The 17031-nt window shown below is 50.9% G+C and overlaps 1 protein-coding gene across 1 annotated transcript in view; it reads right to left on the bottom strand.

Annotated features, from left to right (window-relative positions):
- LOC308072974 (hydrocephalus-inducing protein homolog) overlaps positions 1 to 17006 on the bottom strand; it is a 135533-nt gene extending 118527 nt beyond the window's left edge. The window contains exons 1-2 of the mRNA XM_080410617.1: positions 12492 to 17006; positions 4377 to 4449 (exon numbers count right to left, since the gene is read on the bottom strand). The gene's annotated coding sequence lies outside the window, so the exon portion shown is untranslated. The remainder of the gene's footprint in view (positions 1 to 4376; positions 4450 to 12491) is intronic.
- Between the last annotated feature and the right edge of the window lie 25 nt (positions 17007 to 17031).

Here is a 17031-nt window from a genome sequence, read left to right on the forward strand (position 1 = left end):
GGACACCCGCGCACTGCCGGTCGGCGCTGACAGCCAGCCCCTTGTCCTGGCTGCCACTTCAACGGGGACAGTGGCCAATGCAGGGATAGCGGCCGATGCCACCGTGTCAACGGCAGGGGCAGTGGCCAATGTCACCGCGGCAACGGCCGGGACGCGGAGAGGCACAGCAGAGGGCTGCAGGGATGCTCAGCACCCAGCCGGCTCCCACCCAGCCTCTGCCAGCCCAGGGGGACCCACAAACAGGAGCCCAGCTGTGCCCAGCTACCACACAAGCTCACGGCTTCAGCAGGGAGCTCCCACTTACCCCTGCCCCAGGGCACCTGGAACCAGCCGCGCTTCCCTGCACTTGCTGGGCACAGGCGCTGCAGGGGCCTGGCTAGCACAGCCTGCTCTCCAAGCACCACCAGCAGCTCAGGGAACGCGTGCAACGCCCACAGCAAGCATGCAGCCACACCGCCTCCAACACACCCTCCCAGCTTCAGCACAGCCACAGCCCTGCCCGTCTCAACCCAAAACACGGCAGCCCTTAGAGAAATTCATGGCAGGACCCACAGGGTTTCCCCCAGGGCTAAGAAAGCAAGCCAGCACTCCAGACTCATCATCAAAGAGCCACACGCCATCTGGAAACACCCACTATAACAGCAGATCCTAAAAATCAAGCCACACAACCCACAGAGGTGCCAGCACTGCCCTCAGAAGGGACCAGCTGCTCTTCTGGCCTGCTCACTTTGGGATAACTTGGACCCCAGCTCAAGCAGCTCACCCGCTGCGCTGCCACCGCGCCCCTCGCAGCCTGCCTGCGGCAGGGCTCTCGGCGCAGGCTCACACCCGGGCACAAACCAGCACAACTGACCTGTCCTTCTCGGGGAAGCACCGCAGCCAGCAAACCCTGCTAAGCACAGCATCACACACAGCTCTCAACTCTTGACAGAGCCCACAGGTGCCCTTACGCCCTCGCTGAGGAGCTCGGGCACCAGGCACACCGGTGGTCCGTTCAGACAGACGCACTTCACCTGGGCGCCTCTGCCCTGCCCTTGTGCAGGGTCTGACACAGGGCTCGAGGGAGGTCAGTGCTTGCTGAGTGTTGTTTGAATCCCTCACGTTCCTTTCAAGGACGCAGAGGCTCCTCCAGCTAGGAGGACAGGACTGCTTCTTTGGCTGGTGAGACCACAGTGGAAACATGAAGCTGCATAAGATGGCAAACGAGAGCACTTCCAAATCAGACAGCTGGAGACTTATTCCCACTTCATAGGAAGCATCGCTGGTATTTCATCAAGAAGCCAAGCAGGACACCTCAAAGCCTGAGCCTTGGGCATATGCCATGGGATCGCAGAGTGTGAAATAATCATCCAAAAAGAATTTGTGTCGTATATTAATCTTCCCCATACTTCCTTCTCAAAAAGGCTTCTGCCTAAATAACTGGACCTCAGAAGGCCCACAGCCATTTATCGCACTGCACCTGGGAACACGAGCATTGCAATCCTGGGTAACTGCAGCCCTTCAGGCAAGGCTCAGCCTGGTACAGGAAAGGGACACGGGGCCACGTCTGATCCTCAGCACAGTCTTTTCCAAGGACTGAGAAACAAAACACAAAGGCATGGCAATAAAAAGGCACCCCGATGTGCAGCACATCACCCTCCAGTGCCTTCAGCACGAGCACAGCCAGGGCTCATCCTCCTCCCTCTGGACTTTGATCTCAGAGTTACATGCTACCCGTGGGCCGCTTCACTTTTAGCCTGTGCTCCCTACACTGCCACCGAGATGAGCCAGTCATTACTTGGCAGAGGCAAACGCAGGGCAGGGAAGCAGGGAAGGCAGGACCCACCATTCTTCCCAGCCAGCGCCTGCCTTCGTCAGCCTCTGATCACAGGTCAGCTTGCTCACCCCCATTTTACCACATGGACATTGCAATATGGTTAGTTCACTCTATTTTCTCGTATAGGTTAAGACCCATCAGGATCTTAGAGATTTCTGCACAAAGTTTAGCCAGTTTATTTTTTCTCTTAGACAGGTTCAACCTAAAGTAAAGCAGAGTTCACAGTACAAGAGAAGCCTGGAACGGGGGAGTTCAAGCATGCTGGACAGAGAGAAACATGCTCAGTTTTGGGGGGCTTTTTGTTTGTTTGGTTGTTTTTTTAATGCATACACCTTGACTTCAAAGCCTTTTTCTCCTCTTCCCACATCCCAACTCTCACATGTAATGGAGGCAAATCTCTATCTGCTGTTGCCAGACCCTGGGCTGGACATACCCACGCCCATCAACTGGAGGGCAACTACACCAGCACACACACAGCAGCACAGCTTGTTGCTGTGGAAATCCCAAATTACAGCACTGAAGAGGTCATCGCTCAGCAAGAGCACGCCAAGATGGTCTGCAGGAGCTACTTTCAGCCACCCAGGCTAGAGAAGCACAGCACCCAGAGGGCCCCAGCTCAGACGGGCTCTTCAGCCTCCCTGCAGTGCCTATCACTGGAGGGGGAGCGTGGGTCCCCCTTGCACAACCCGCTCCCAGCCCCACAGGAGGCAAACTCCCTTTGCCAGGGCCTTTAAACACCCAGACAAAAACCCTGGCAGGCAGCAGGAAAGAGCTGATGCAGCCCTGTGCAAGGGGAGCTGCAGAGACCCTGGTGATCCAGCAGAAGGGGACCCACGCTCTCTGCAAAAAGCAGCTTGATTTGATTCGCTCGCGTTTTGCACGCAAAGCCCTTGGGGTGCTCCAGCATTTTGCAAAACACGCACGTTGTGCCAAAGCTGCTTCATTTCTGATGGCAGGGAAGGTGAACAGTGCAGACTATTCTTTTTTTCTAGCTCACGGGGACTTTGAGGGATAGGAATACACTGCATTGCCAGAGAGCAGGCTGGGGAGATGGCACGGCTGGTGTGTGCTGTCAGCCAGCCTGCTGGCAGACGACAAGAGGGAGGCCACAGCCAGCTTGTCTTGCAGCTTTTTCACCAGAGCCATGGCTCCTGATGGCTACAGACAGCCGACAGCCCTGCCAAGCTGCCATTTTCAAGCAGCCACAGACCTGAAGTTACAGTCGGTATGGGTGTTCACACTTGGCAAGCCTACACACATGGTTCAGGATGCCCTGCAGGATGTAGAAGACTGCAGCCACCGCTTCTGATGGGCTTCTCCATGCTTGGCAATGGAAATGTAAGGCAGACCACCCCTGTCACAGAGCTGGACGCCCAGACTCACAGGCGGAGCTGAGACAGGGAAGGGGAAGGACAACCAAGTCTCTTCCAGGCTTCTTCCCCCGGACAGGGCTTAGCCACCTCCCCTGGGGGAGACGCACTTTCAGAAAGAGCCCAGAGGCTGAAAATCACAGCACCATCCATGCTCATGACCATGGACTTGGGGGTACAGGGTTTGTATCACTGCCCCCTCTCCGTTCTGTTCCTGGGGTCCTACACAGCCAGCTCTGCTCCCGCAGGGACCAAGCCCCTCCTCCCCTGCCAACACCCCCCCTGCCCCAGCAGCTCACCTCTGCTCTCCTTCACAGCATCCAGCTGCCACCATTCAGTTCAGCTGGGAGCCATCCCTCCCGATTCACACTTGGCTCCCAGCTGGCTGCCTGCGCTCCTGACTCAGACACTTGCCCAGCAGCACAGGCTGCAGCTGGTCCCAAGGAAGCAGACAGGGGATCACACTCGTGCACAGCGCAGCACACAAGCGAGCCACCCTGCTTCCTCCTAGCAGGGTCTGACCAAACCAGGCTGGTGGCCCTGCTCTCTTTTAGAGGCACAGAGAACTTAGTTCATGCAGGGAGCTGCTCCACCCAGGCTGAAAATCCTTCCCCCCATCCCCGGGGAAACACTGTTTACATAGCTCTTCTCCTCCTGCAGAAACAAAGGAGCCTACAGCCACGGGCAACGAGCAGGCTTGTTGCATTATTAACCTCTCCTTTGCTGCAGCGTTAGAAGGACACAGAGCACCGTCAGCCAGCACCCCCCAGAAGCCCTGCTGCGGGCTCCGAGGTCAACCCTGACAGCACAGGCACTCTCCAGCTTCTGAACACCAAAACCAAAACCCCTGCGCAGGGTCTGAAACAGGCACATCAGAAGCACCTTTCCTGTCATCATTGCTGCACCCACGCCATCAAACCCACAGAATAACTGGACACACCTGGTGTCTTGCAGAGGACACAGAGCTGCAGCAAAGGCAAAGAGCTGCAGTGAGGATCCAGGGAGAGGGGGGAAGTGCTGCCACAGGCAGCTTATACAAGGGGGTGCAGAAGGAGCCTTCACTACCCCCATTTTAACCCATGGAGGAAGAACTCCAGCGCTCGGTTCAAGAAAGGACTGACTGCAACACTCAATCATTTTAGATGCTATCAAAACATCCTCTAACAAATAACTGCAGTCAGGTCACTTACCCACTGACACCTGATGAAGTCCCAAATAGGCAGCTCAGTCTTCTTGAGCCAGAACAGGCTTCGTATTTGTTTCCTGATGAGAAAGAAGGAAAAATCAAGGTGGCTCCTTTTGTCCATGTTCCCCCTGCCACCTTCTGAGCAATGCAGTCCCACACTGTAGGGGAGAACAATGATTTCATTTTGGTTTTGGTAGCACAGACCTCAATGCACAACCCTGGGTTTGCTGTCCCCCTTTTTATACCCATGCTGGGAACCCATTTCGTTTTCTCATGCTGTTTAGTCTACATCTCACTTCCAAACTCTGAACTGCTTCTCTACTTCTTTTCTGAATCAAGACAGCATTTCAAATGCCTGCGTTTTTGAGACATAAACTGTGCAGTTATTTGAAGAGCAAGTTGTTCTCCTCCCATTGCTTTTTAAAACAAAGCAAAATCTTTGGCCCTAACAAGTGTGATGCCTCCTAGCTTTTCTTTTTCCTTAATACTATGATACCCTTTATTTCAGACAGCTGTCTTTGTGTACATGTGTTACAGATTTGTTAATAAGTTAAGATTGATGACTTTATTTGATTTTATAAAATAATTTTAATAGAAATATAGAGGGATAAAAAATATATTTTAATGAAACTTATAGTTGCACAGTAAAAGCTGTTATGAAATCCTTTGTACAGTCCCGTACCAAGGCCAGAAGAATGGGCTAGAATCAGTGTTTAAAACTTAGGTAATAAATTTAGGGTTTGAAAGGTTTTTTTGTAGTTAACTAGTCTTCTGTATGTAGAAAGTGTATTGAAATGTCAGAATATAGGATTAATGGGAACTGGGAAGAGTCGACTGGAACAGCTTGTAGTTACCTGCCAAGAAACCGTGAACTTTAGTAAAAGGTAATTCTGGCAGGGGGAGATCGCGACCACCGACTCATATACCACCTACCCAAATCGTACCCCAGACCCATTTCTGGACCTTTCTAACCTTTACTGCGCAGAATCGGATATGGGAGGTGAATATGTTAATGATTTTTGGGAAATATAATGATTATGCATGATACTTAATGAATATGCATGAATAAGTTTTATATATGGTGTCTGATTTTGAAACTTGGTGTGCCTTGATCGTGAGAAGACTTACTCACGCACCCGGCCGTTAATAAAGAAATATCTGCTTATCTACATCACATTGGTGACAATAAGTTCTTCATTCCGAGATTTCGGTAACACATGCAGAAGAAAATTTACAAGCCTCAAGAAGTTAATCACAGTTCAAGGGGAATCTCTGACATGGAAGTCAACAAGGCAGTATCCAAGGCTGTGACTGCCAGAAGACAGTGCCACAGAAGGATGGATAGATTCCAGATAGAGGTTCAGACGTGACTCTGCAAGGTATTGGCACAACATCTCAACCTAGACAAGAAAGGGTACAGCTGTCAAGGACACCCATATCTATGCAGTTACAGGACTAGTCAAGTAGTTGTTCCTGGGGCTGACGCTGCCTTAATCCCAGCTCTCTTGGCCTCCTGTTTCCTCTGGCAGCTAAGAACCACCTAAGCCCCCACGATACTGAGGACAGAACCATGCTGCAGTACCACCACGCTGTAGGAGCAGAGCTTAGTGGTCTGTCACAGATGCAGAGCACTGTCCCTCCTCCCTCACACCCAGCTCTTCTCCTCAACTAGCAGGGTCCTGCCAGGGCTTCTCCCATCCCGCCCCATACTGCAGGGCACCACAGGCTGGGGACCACCAGCCCCTCCTCTCCTCCACCCAACATACCCAACCTCCTTCAGAGCCTAAGCACATGGCAGCTCTCTACTACTTGGCATCACGTGCATTTAAAACCATGGCAGTATCCAAGCACCCACAGCCCAGCAAGATCCTCCCATGGTCGGCTCCAGAGACCACGTTAAACGCCACAGACGGTCCTTCTCCAACTTCTCCAGGCCAAGAAAAAACCCACATGGCCTTAACCCAGTCCACAACAGCTTGGTTGGCATCTGCAGCTCCTGGCACCACTTGGCAGTTCCATTTGCAGTAGGACTGCTCTCCTCGGCTTCACAGCAAGCTGGTCATCCACAGCCCCGGCCGATCCTAACTTCTCCTGCAAGGCACTTTCAAACACCAGCATCTGCTTCTGTGATCTGAAGCAAGCAAGAGGGAAAATTAGACAACAGTGGGACACAGGGAAGGGACAATCCCAGCCCATGACACATGTTTCAGCCTGAGCCCACAGGAGCACCTGGTGCCATCACAGCAGCTACAAAGCACCATCGGGTGCTCAGAAGCGGTGCTGTGAAAGGAGTAGCTTCTTTTATTTATCACTTGTGAAGCGCTGAAGGGACAAGCTCATCTCCTGGCTGCTGCCGGGCCAGCTGGCGCAGCTCCCTGCCGCACACAGGGCTGCGCTAAGAGGTGCTGGGGCACTCGGCAGGCGCCACCGCTGCTGTGCAAGGAAGTTAACCTGAAGCAGGCACCAAGGAAATAACAGCAAAGCTGAATGTGGCTTCACCTGCTCTGGGCAGTTGCCTTCACAGGCCCAACACAACCACAAAGGCACACTTTGAACTCAAGCAAAATCCCAAAGCATTTGCCGGTTTGCTCAGGAAGGGACTGCTGGGTTACCTTTTGCTTAGACAAATATTTGACTGCATTTGTAGTGGAAAGTCTTTTGCCAAAAAGACACAGTTTTGTTAACAAGCAACCACGCAGAGGCTGCCCTGCGCTGGAACCCGGGCCAGGGCTTTCTGATTTTTAAACAGGGCACCTAGTGCATCCCTTAAAAGAGCCTCTGGTCTCTGCCACGGAGGCGCTGTCAGACTCTACAGCTTTTAGGGGATCAAGGTCTCCGTGCTGACTCCCAGCACATCACATTTTGGCAATGGCAGCACAAGGGCAGGTTTTCATTTTCCACATAGAGACTGTTGAAGCTGAACCGCTGAAATGAGCTCCCCAGGTTCTTCCTTTGAACCTCTTCCCACCCTTCACACGTCCCAAGAGCTCTCATGAATCAAAGAGCCAGCAGCAAAAGCAGCCCCTGCAGATCCTCCTCGAGAAGAGCCTTCCTACTCAGAGACCAGCTCTGTAATAAGCATATGGCCCCAAAAGCAGGGGGGAAGCCCCTCCAAAACACAAAGGAGTGGAGCCACTCATTAGAGGGGGCGATCAGAAAAGCTGACAGGTCTGTGTAGGGAGCACCCGGGGCCTGAAAAAATGCACCTGTCAAGCCACTGCTATCATCTGAAACAGCTGGCATTTTAGAAGACAAGGCAGTAGCCACATCACAAAAAAATAGAAGGACAACACAATCAAGAGACAGGCGCCCCAGTGGGTCCAGGAACAGGCAGGTTTGCACCTCTGCAGCCATCAGCACAAGCAGCTCCAAGTTTCAATCGAGGCTCAGAGTTGCAGGACAGACCCCCTCAAGCCGGAGCTGTCAGGCTCACCGCAGAGCGTGTTCCCCGTCCCCACGTGCGTGACAGGAGCAGCTCAAGATGGTGCAGGCTGGATGCGAGCAGCCTCTCTGCCAAGGACAAAAGCAAAGACCCCAGTATGCCCTGTGTGCCTTCCTCTCACACTGGAAAGTCTTCCCAGTGCACTCTGGCACCTGATCTCATTAAAAGGGAAGAGAAAGAACAGATGGAAACGCAAAAAGAAGCTGTTCAGCTGCCAACCGCTGACCCCATTCCTGACTCCATCCCTCTCCCCACCGCAGCACGAACACAACTGGCTGCTCTTGGAAGGGCAGCAAGGACAGCAGGAGAGGAGGAGGATTTCAGGGGGCAATAAACAGCAGGAGCAGATGAAATTTTGGTAAATAAGGGCTCCTTCGGTCAGGAAGAAATTAACCTGCAATCAGGAAAGACAACACACAAGGACTGTGCCGTGCCTGGGAACCCTCCAGCTCCTGCCAGCAGTGAGGAGTGGGGTGCTGGCTGAAACAGCCGCGATGCCCAAAGCCTTTCCAGCACGTCTCTGCCTCCAGGCCCCAGCACACAAGCCGGGGGCCCCAGCACGGCGTGCAGGAATCTCACAGCCTGCAGTTCAGGTATTCAAGTGTTCTAGGAAGCTTCAGCACACCCAGGTGACGTTCTATAACCATGAGCATAAGAGAAGGTATGTGTATCCACCATCCTGCCTTTCAAGGTGGAAGACATCCTTGCAACCTTCCCTTACAAAGCAGCATGTGGACTCCCAGGGCAACCAGGCCACAAAGAAGAAACCTTCCCAGCTGCCTTAACCAAGCCACCACCCCTTCCTCTGTCCTATAGACAGAAAAAAATAATTCCCCCCCTGCCCCCACCCACCCCACCCCCCATGCCAGAAGCAGCACATAAGACAGACCAAGGATGACACTGAAGGTCACAAATTTGCACTCGTCTAATTACAGCTCTGCCAGGGTCCAGGCAAGCTGTTTGATCTCACAGGGACTCAACTTTTCTACCCGCCAGGCAAGTCCAGCAACACTTCCTCGGGAAAACACAAAGTCACAAGGGCCAGCAAACAGCTCCCATTCAACAGTGCTGCGAATACTATGGGGAGGCTTCTCCCTCCTCTCTCTAATGCCTGAGCAGCCCAGTATTTTGAGCAGCATACAGAGTAAGCTTTCTTAGTAGAAAATGATACCAAGCTAGTCTGGTCAAAGATAGGCACAAGAAGCATTACTGACAAACCTTGTTACCCGCACCCTTACAGCATGCTGGCTAGACCAACGGGTCTTGAAAACAGGCACCTGTAGCAGTCCTGAAAGGCAGCAAAACCAGCATCTCAGCTCTGCGGATAGAACCCAGATGCAGATGATACTGCACAGGACAATTAAGGTAGAAGTTGATTATGCACCAGCTTTTCTCCAGCAACTGCTTACAAGCAGGCTCTTGTCCCATAGGAGGCACAAGGTGTCAAACTCCACGTTTTCTGCGGGCTGACGTGCCCAGCACATCTGCAGCCGGGTCACAGCTGCTGCCTCTCTCACCCACCCAAAACCCTTGCAGAGGGAAATGGAAGGGCACTGAGCATCCAGCCGGTACCTTCAGCCCTCGGCACCCTCTGTCACTAAAGACAAAAAGAACAGGCCAAGGACAATTATGCCCTGGCACCAGGACCTTCTTCCTAGAGGCAGCCCTCAGCTGAACTGCTGAGAAACAAGGACCTACAGTTTCTCTTTAGCACAGCCTCAAGGCAGATGCCTTCTTGTAACCCTCCTCCCTGGCTGCCGCTCCCACCTTTTTAACTAGGTGCTAATTTCTCCCAGACAGGCTCACAAGAACTTGCTGGGCTGCACACCAGAAGATGGCTTCAGTTTCATTTCCCTAGGACTAGAAGACAGACATTTCCAACCCTCTTTGGAAACTTTTTCTTTCCTGGCTGCTCTCCCCAGCACTGAGAACTCCTTTTACAAATGACAATTCATGAAAGATACATCTGGGATTAACCAAGCTAGCTACACCGAGCCTTCACAAGGAACAGCTGGGCGGCAAGGAGAAGTGATGCATCTCCACAAGGGGCAGGTCTGGGTAACCAGCCCAGCAATGAGACTGGTCAGGCAGCCACCTCGTGAGCAACACTTCTGCATCAGCAAGGGCAGTGGCAGCTTTGCAGGCGGACTCTGAAAGGCTCCAGCTGCTGACAGAACGCAGCTCCCTGCTTCGCTGCTTTGCAAGCCCTCCCTGCCCGAGCACAGGCAGCAGCTCAGACAGCAACCTTCCCTTCAGGCAGGGCACTGGAGTCTGTAACGGCAGCTTCGGTCCCTGGGCTCAGCTTTGCTCCTCTCCACAGCTCAGAAGCTTTTCTGCCTCGGTGGGTGCACTGGTCCCTCCCTGCCCTGAACTCGAGAGGGGGCCCTGGGGAGCTCAGACCAGCACCTCCTCGCTGTCAAGCTTGCTGGGCTGCATCTCTGTGCCACCCACAGTCCCTGCACAGAAGGGCAGCCCTTGTTCTAGCCTTGCTGGCAAAGTCAGCTGAAAAGCAGCTGGGGAGGAGCATTCACTTGGGAGAGCAGGATTTCTCCTTCCCAGTGAGCAGCAGTTGCAGGGCAGCAGGCAAACTGGCTGACACTTGCCAAGAGCTCTGAAGGTGCAAACCCCTCCAGAAATGCCCATCATTAGTCCTGCTAGTCTTGGCCCACAAAGCTGGTTTGTGTTTTGAGAGAGCCCAACTCTTACTACACACCCCTGACCCTGGGAGCTAATCTCTCCTTGCCTTAACTGTCCATCTGAGCCCACAGCAGCATTTCAAGGCCTAGAAACACCCGGCATGAAAGGAAAACACAGGTCAGATCCCAAGTGCAGCCTCTCCTGGGGATGCATGCCCCACAAGAAACCTCCTCTCATTAAGGTCATCATCCAGGGAAGCAATACAAGGAACTCCCCAGCACCCCCTCCCAAAGCCCTGCTCGGTCCCCTGGCAGGGCAAGTGCTGCTACCAGCAGGGACTCCCTGCCCTCCCAAATGCCCCCCTCAACATTCCCACTTGCCCCAAGTCTATGTACAGCTCCATCTGGCAACGCCACAGCAACAGCAGTTGTCTTTGCAGTAAAATAAATTCATCCAGAAGAAAAAAGGCAGCTAGCATCTGCTCCCCGGCAGAGCTCGCAGCAGACAGGAATATTGCTCCATTTCTACATGTTTTATAATGCTTTTTTCTCTTTCTTCCACTCCTCATAGAGCAAACCACACAGGTCACTGGGATCAGGCACAGAACCACAGAAAAATACAGGTGGAAAGGACTCTGGATGCCTCTGGTCTGACCCCCCCAAAAAAAAAAATAAATTAACAATTTCAAAGTTAGAACAGATTGTGTGGGGATGTGTCCAGCAGTTTACATCTCCAGGATGGAGGTTCCCCACTTCTCTGGGTCACACAAGCCTTTACCTGCTTTTACAGTCACCAGAAACGCATTTGCCCTCAGCTACAGCACAGGCTCCAAGCAATACTGTGTGTTGTGATTCTGCAGCCCTTGTTCTGGAAGTTAACCTCAGCTGTACACGCCTTCAAAGTCCTTGACTCCTTGAAAAGAAGAAAAAGTCTCCTTTTCGGGGGTGTTTTTTGGCTTAATCAGCCATCTGTTGAACTACCTTCTTACCAAAATGCCATCCACTTCATACCAAAAAGGAAAGCCAGTGTACGGCTGAAAGACATTGAGGTTATCTGCCTTGCACATACAAATGCCAGAAGATGAGCAACAGAGCAATAATCCCATGGAAATAAAAGCAACCCTTTTTAGCAGCCGTTATTTTCGGTCCTGCACATGTCATAAGACACCCACCTCTTCTTCATGGTCCCTTGCAAGCCAACAGCGCCAAGGCAGCCAGTCACCCAGGCCATGCCATAAACACTAGCACGTTTCTCTGTACATGGGGTGCTGCTGGGGAACAGCAGGCAGAGAAGCCCCTGGTTACATACCTGTCAGAGAAGCTGAATATTAAGATGGAAGAAGCAAGGTTCTCAAAACTAAGGACATATAGTCAGTGAAAGAACAGTAAGTGCCACTGTTTTAAGGAACTACTAGATCTTTAACTAGCAGGCAGGAGACATAGTATGGGTTGGATGGTCCAACACACTCCCAAAAAGTAAAGCAGCAGTTTTACCATCACGCAGACCAGCAGCTCTGTGCTCCCTGCAGTAGGGAGGCAGGTGATGCTGGTACAAAAGTCATCCCTGTGGTCATCAGTATACATGGGGGGCGAACATGTACACCTTTATCCTAAAACGTGATAGCAACAATGATTTTTTGAAAGGGTACTTACTTCAGCCCTGTTGCTACTGCAAGGTGAGTCGGTATGACTTGCCTTTAAATATTGCAGCAAACTGGTGCAGACTGATCTGCCCCAAGCAGATAAGGCACTCTGAAGTGCTAATGTCTGCCCTGGACCTGCTCAGTAAGTACGTGAGGACACAGGCTCCCAGACTCCTGCCAGTGAGGAGAGGTCAGCACTTCAGCAGTTCTTGCTGAACTAGCTCTTGTAATGAAGTTAGGAGGAAGAGTTTGATTTCTTTTTTCTTTTGGTTTGTTTTGGGTTTTTTTGGTATGTTGTGCTACATCTTTTAGGGTTTCTTCTCTTTCCTGGAAAAACTAGAGGTGGTCAGTGTAGCATTAACACAGAAAGAGCACATCCCAGCCTCAGCCACAGTTACCATGTTACAGGAACGGCAAGGTCTGGTCTCCCAAAGCCCCCTGGAGTTCCCTGAAGTGGTAGGAGGGGGTCAATTGTGAAGCCCTGATGTCTGTTCCACTTCCTGGCCCATCACCTGAATACAAATATAAGTCAGAGATGGACATTCAGACAGACAGTCACTTATACAAGCCCAAAGTGTCTCAGCCAGCAAACCGCAGAGGCCAGAGTCCCAAACCACCCATGACAGAGCACGTGGTAAATGCGCTTGATGAAAAGGAAAGAAGGAAAAGGGTTCCCAAAACACCCAAGCCCCACAAGGGAGAAAGTCAGAATGCAGGTAACGTTCCCAAGAGGCAGGCCAGCCATAAGCAAACCCAGCTCATGGGCTCAGAAAAGCAGAGTTATAACACGTACTAAGCTCAAAGAATTGCTCAGCTAATGAATGCCTAACACTTGATAAAATAGCAACTCTGGTTTTTTTCCACTGGATGAAAAACCTTTTCTATCAGGATGCAATCAGGAGCCCAAGTCAGATTTGGCTGGAACAGCCTTTCCTCTGATTAGGAACCTGGAAATCTCAGCTCAGCCACTCACAAGTTTCTTGCTTGCAGGAAGATTGCTTATAACAGCTCAGGAGATTAAATACAAGAAGCATTCACTGCAAAAAAAGCAAGGCAAAACCAGAGCTGCTACGTGCCTGTTCATACAGCTGCAGAACATTTTAGTTGAGGGAACAGAGCAAAAGATCATTCTTGCACCAATCCGTGAAAATTAAGTATGCAACTGCTTTCCATCACTCCTTTCCGCCCAAATTCAGGAGACTTAAGGGGTTTCTTTCTTTCAGGAGTCAGGGCAGAATAACGAGGACTTGTCACCTCCACATGCCTGCACTTGGGACTCGTCCACATGTGACTCAACCAGCCACTGCAGTAACATCATGCAAGAACAAGAGTCTACCCTGACACTTGATAACCAAGCCTAGAACAACTCACAAAACAGCAGGGCCAAACCCTGAAACAAAGATCTGCTGAGGACAGGGAAGAAGATGCAATGCTGCAAGCACTCGATCCTGAAGCTAATAGCAGCAGGGACGCAATCCAGACAAAAAGCTCTCCGTGTTGCGCTCCCATGAAGCAACTCATGGGAGGTTTAGCTTTCTGTACTTTTAAGGTTGTCCTGTACCTTGCTAGAGAGATCTCTCTCCTACAGATCTGCAGGACACGATGCCTTCATTCACTCAGCCTTAGCAAAACAAAGCTGCAGCCTCCTGACAAAAAGCAGACCTGAGCTGAAAGATGGGACCACTATGAAAACCACTGTCTGAAGGCCAGGACAGAAAAATAGGAGTCTGTGGTCTCCATCCAAAGGGGCTACTTCCAAAGTGCCTCCTACCTTCTGGTCAGGAAAGCGGGCACTTGTAGACCAACCACACCCTTGAGAAAATTTCAGAGCTCCCCTGTGAACACCAGACAAGCTCTAGATACCTTCAGCACAGGGCTGGCTCAACTACTCACAGCCAGGCAATGAGCTAAATGCAGTTTAACTCATTTGTCTGCTTAATCTCGAGCACTGTTACATCCCCATATACTGACCCAAGCCGCCAGAAGTATTTTAACCCTTGAAACCCGAAAAGTGTAAACACTGGTTAAGAAAACAATTTTAAATATACAAATCTAATTTCCTTCAGTGTTTAGGTGGCTGTGAATGAACAGCTCATCCATCCTTGCTAACAGCTCTTGCTAGGAGGATTCATTCAGCTCTATCTTGCACGAGATGCCCGCTTAAAATACTGAGCTGAATCAGCAGATCTTGTCCTGAAGGAACAGATAACCCTGCCCTGAACCTCTGTGCATCACACAGCATCACTTTGTCTCTGCAAATTACGGGGCCAGAAGCAGGACAGAAACAGAACAATTAGTAAGCTGGCACAAACTGCTGGAATCTGGGGCCTGGTATCCCTCTTCCAAAAGACGTGTCCAAAGATACCTGGGCTAAAGGATTCCTCCTTCGAGTACAAGAAGCAGTACAGTAAACACTCTGGTTTTCTCCTGAATCTGGTCACCAGAGAGCTGCCTACCAGCCCCTGGCCAGAAAAGCATGTATCCTAATTAAAGTCAACATGTAAAAGCCCAAAGCAACAGAAGCAGAGATTCAATGGTGGCATCTGGCGAAGTGCGACAGAAATACAGAAGCTTTTGGTAAACAATTCTTTGAAGGGAAATCTGAAGTTTAGAGGTATCACTGCTGGAAGGCTCTTGTGGAAGAGAGTGTTAAATATCATCAATTGGCAGATTTAAGCATCGTCTGCAAAAAGTCAAATACCGTCAAGATGACAAAGCCCTCTGTAGCAAAGCGCCTAGCAAGGTACTCCTGCGGGCTCATCTCTGAGAACACAGAGTGATGGGCCATCAGCCCTGCCAACAGACAACAGCTTACTAGCAGGTGATACACAGAGTACAGCACCCTCAAAAAAAAAAAAAAAAGTCAGCCCACTAAGACATCCAGCATCTCCCTCTAGGACCTACAGCCCAGCCCTGCTGTCAGGAGTCCTCTCAGCATGGTCAGGTCAGCACTCAGTCTTCCAAACCCCAGCTTTCAGGGGGCTGTACTCAGAACATTTTGGGGGGGGGGGGGGGGGGGGGGGAGAGATGAAGCCATTCCTTAACCCCATCAACAGACTTCCAGGAATTCTCTTACCTAAGGGAAAAGGAAATGAAAGGAACACTTTTTTTCAGTTGTTCCAAAGCAAAATAAAGCCAACCACTGCAGCAGCAAGACAGCTATCACTGCAGTAGAGATCTTCAAAGCCCTGAAATAAACAGCTTTACCTCTAGGTTCCAGCTGCATGGGATTGCTTTATACCACCTTACACAAACCCCAAAATAAAATACCTCCTACAAGTTATCAAGGAAACAGCATTAAGGCTGCCCATAGGATAAGGCATTGGCTTCTAAACCCCCCTTCTTTAGTACCTACAGCAAACTTCCAGGTCTGACTGAACCCTAGCATTTGGTTGGTCTTCTGAAATGGTAATGAAAGCAACTGCAGCAAGAGCAGTTAGACCACAAAAATCTTCCTTCCTTATTAGATCAAGCCCTGCTGCCTTTGACCAGCCGGATTCCCACAGCTACTTGGCTTGCAGCAGCTGCACAACTCCAGAGCCTGAGCAGGGGACAAGGGAAAGCCTGGAGAAGAAAGCCACTTGCCAAGCAGGTTGACGAAGCTAGGGCACGGCCAAGGGTTGGCAGCACTTGGATCCCCCACCCCTGCAGAGGAGGCAGACCCTCTGCTACTACAACTATTAGGGGCTAATGCTCCAAAAAAAAGACGCCTGTTATCTAATCAGTACTGGAGCGACAGGTGGCTTTAACCACCTCTCTCACCGGTGATGTAAAGGTGACAGCTATCCTTTGACAGGAAAGAAGGCAGAAGAGAGCAAACGTAGGGCAATACACCTTCCAAAGAAGATTAAAAGAATTAAGGCTTCATGAAACCAATCTGTGACCTCGAAATTCTCGCATCTGTACAGATATTACTGTACTCGGACTGCCATAACATTAAAATCCATTGCACAGGGAGAACAGAAAAGCTTTGGAGATGAGCACAAAGTACAGCTGCAAACTCCTTAAAAGTCAGTGGAGCACACCTCCTGCCGGGGGTGGCCAGCTCTAATTGCCATGTTGCTTTCCAGTAATGATAGGGCGAAGTGTCAGGACAGCTGCAAAAAGTCAAGAAGACTTCTCAAAGGGGAAAAAAGGCAGAGAAAATAAGCAAGATTTTTACCATGCTATTTGTGACAAGAGCCATCAAAACATGAGTCTGTAATGGACAGGTGGGAAGAACAGTCAGGATTCGACCACACAGTTCAGACAGCATGAAATCAGAATGAGAATTAACATTTGCCAAAAAAAGTACTTAGTATTTTGCCTTGCCTTCGAGGTGCCTCTGTGTCACAAGGTAAATATCCCACCCTGCTGGCCAGACACAGACCAAGACCACCCCTTTCCCAAGGGCCACTGCTCCAAGGCAGGGTGAGGATGGGACACCATCTTTTTTCCACTTGGGGAACCTGGGGAAGAGGAGCTCCCTCCTGATCCAGCACACTCACTGACAGGTGCTAGAGTGGGCTGTGCTGCTCAGGCATGTACGGTAGGATGGGCAATTGCTCATGGGCTTGTCACAGCCACAGGGGAAGCTAAATCCAAAGCTCAGTCACCCTAACCTTCCCCTTTTTCGATTTCATAGATAATCAGAGTCTTGAAAAAAATGCCACGCAACTCGCTTTTTCTGCCAGTGATCCCACCTTCATTAGGATCTGCTCTCTTCCCTTAAGAAAAAAGGAAAGGTTGGGGCGAGACTGAGGAAACTGTTTCCCTTCCACGGGGAGCATTTACTCAGCCCTCCGGCACTGGGAGGCAAATTATCTTTTGGTGCAAAGGCACAGAGCTCAGCACAGCTCTGCTCGCAAAGAGCTTGGCCCAGGTCTCCCTTCTCGATTCCCGCTTGCTAACAAGCATCCCATCACTGAGCCAGGATCAAAAAAACGGGTCACCCACACA

Source organism: Falco punctatus, assembly GCF_963210335.1.
Source record: "Falco punctatus genome assembly, chromosome: 14".
Lineage (NCBI taxonomy): Eukaryota > Metazoa > Chordata > Aves > Falconiformes > Falconidae > Falco > Falco punctatus.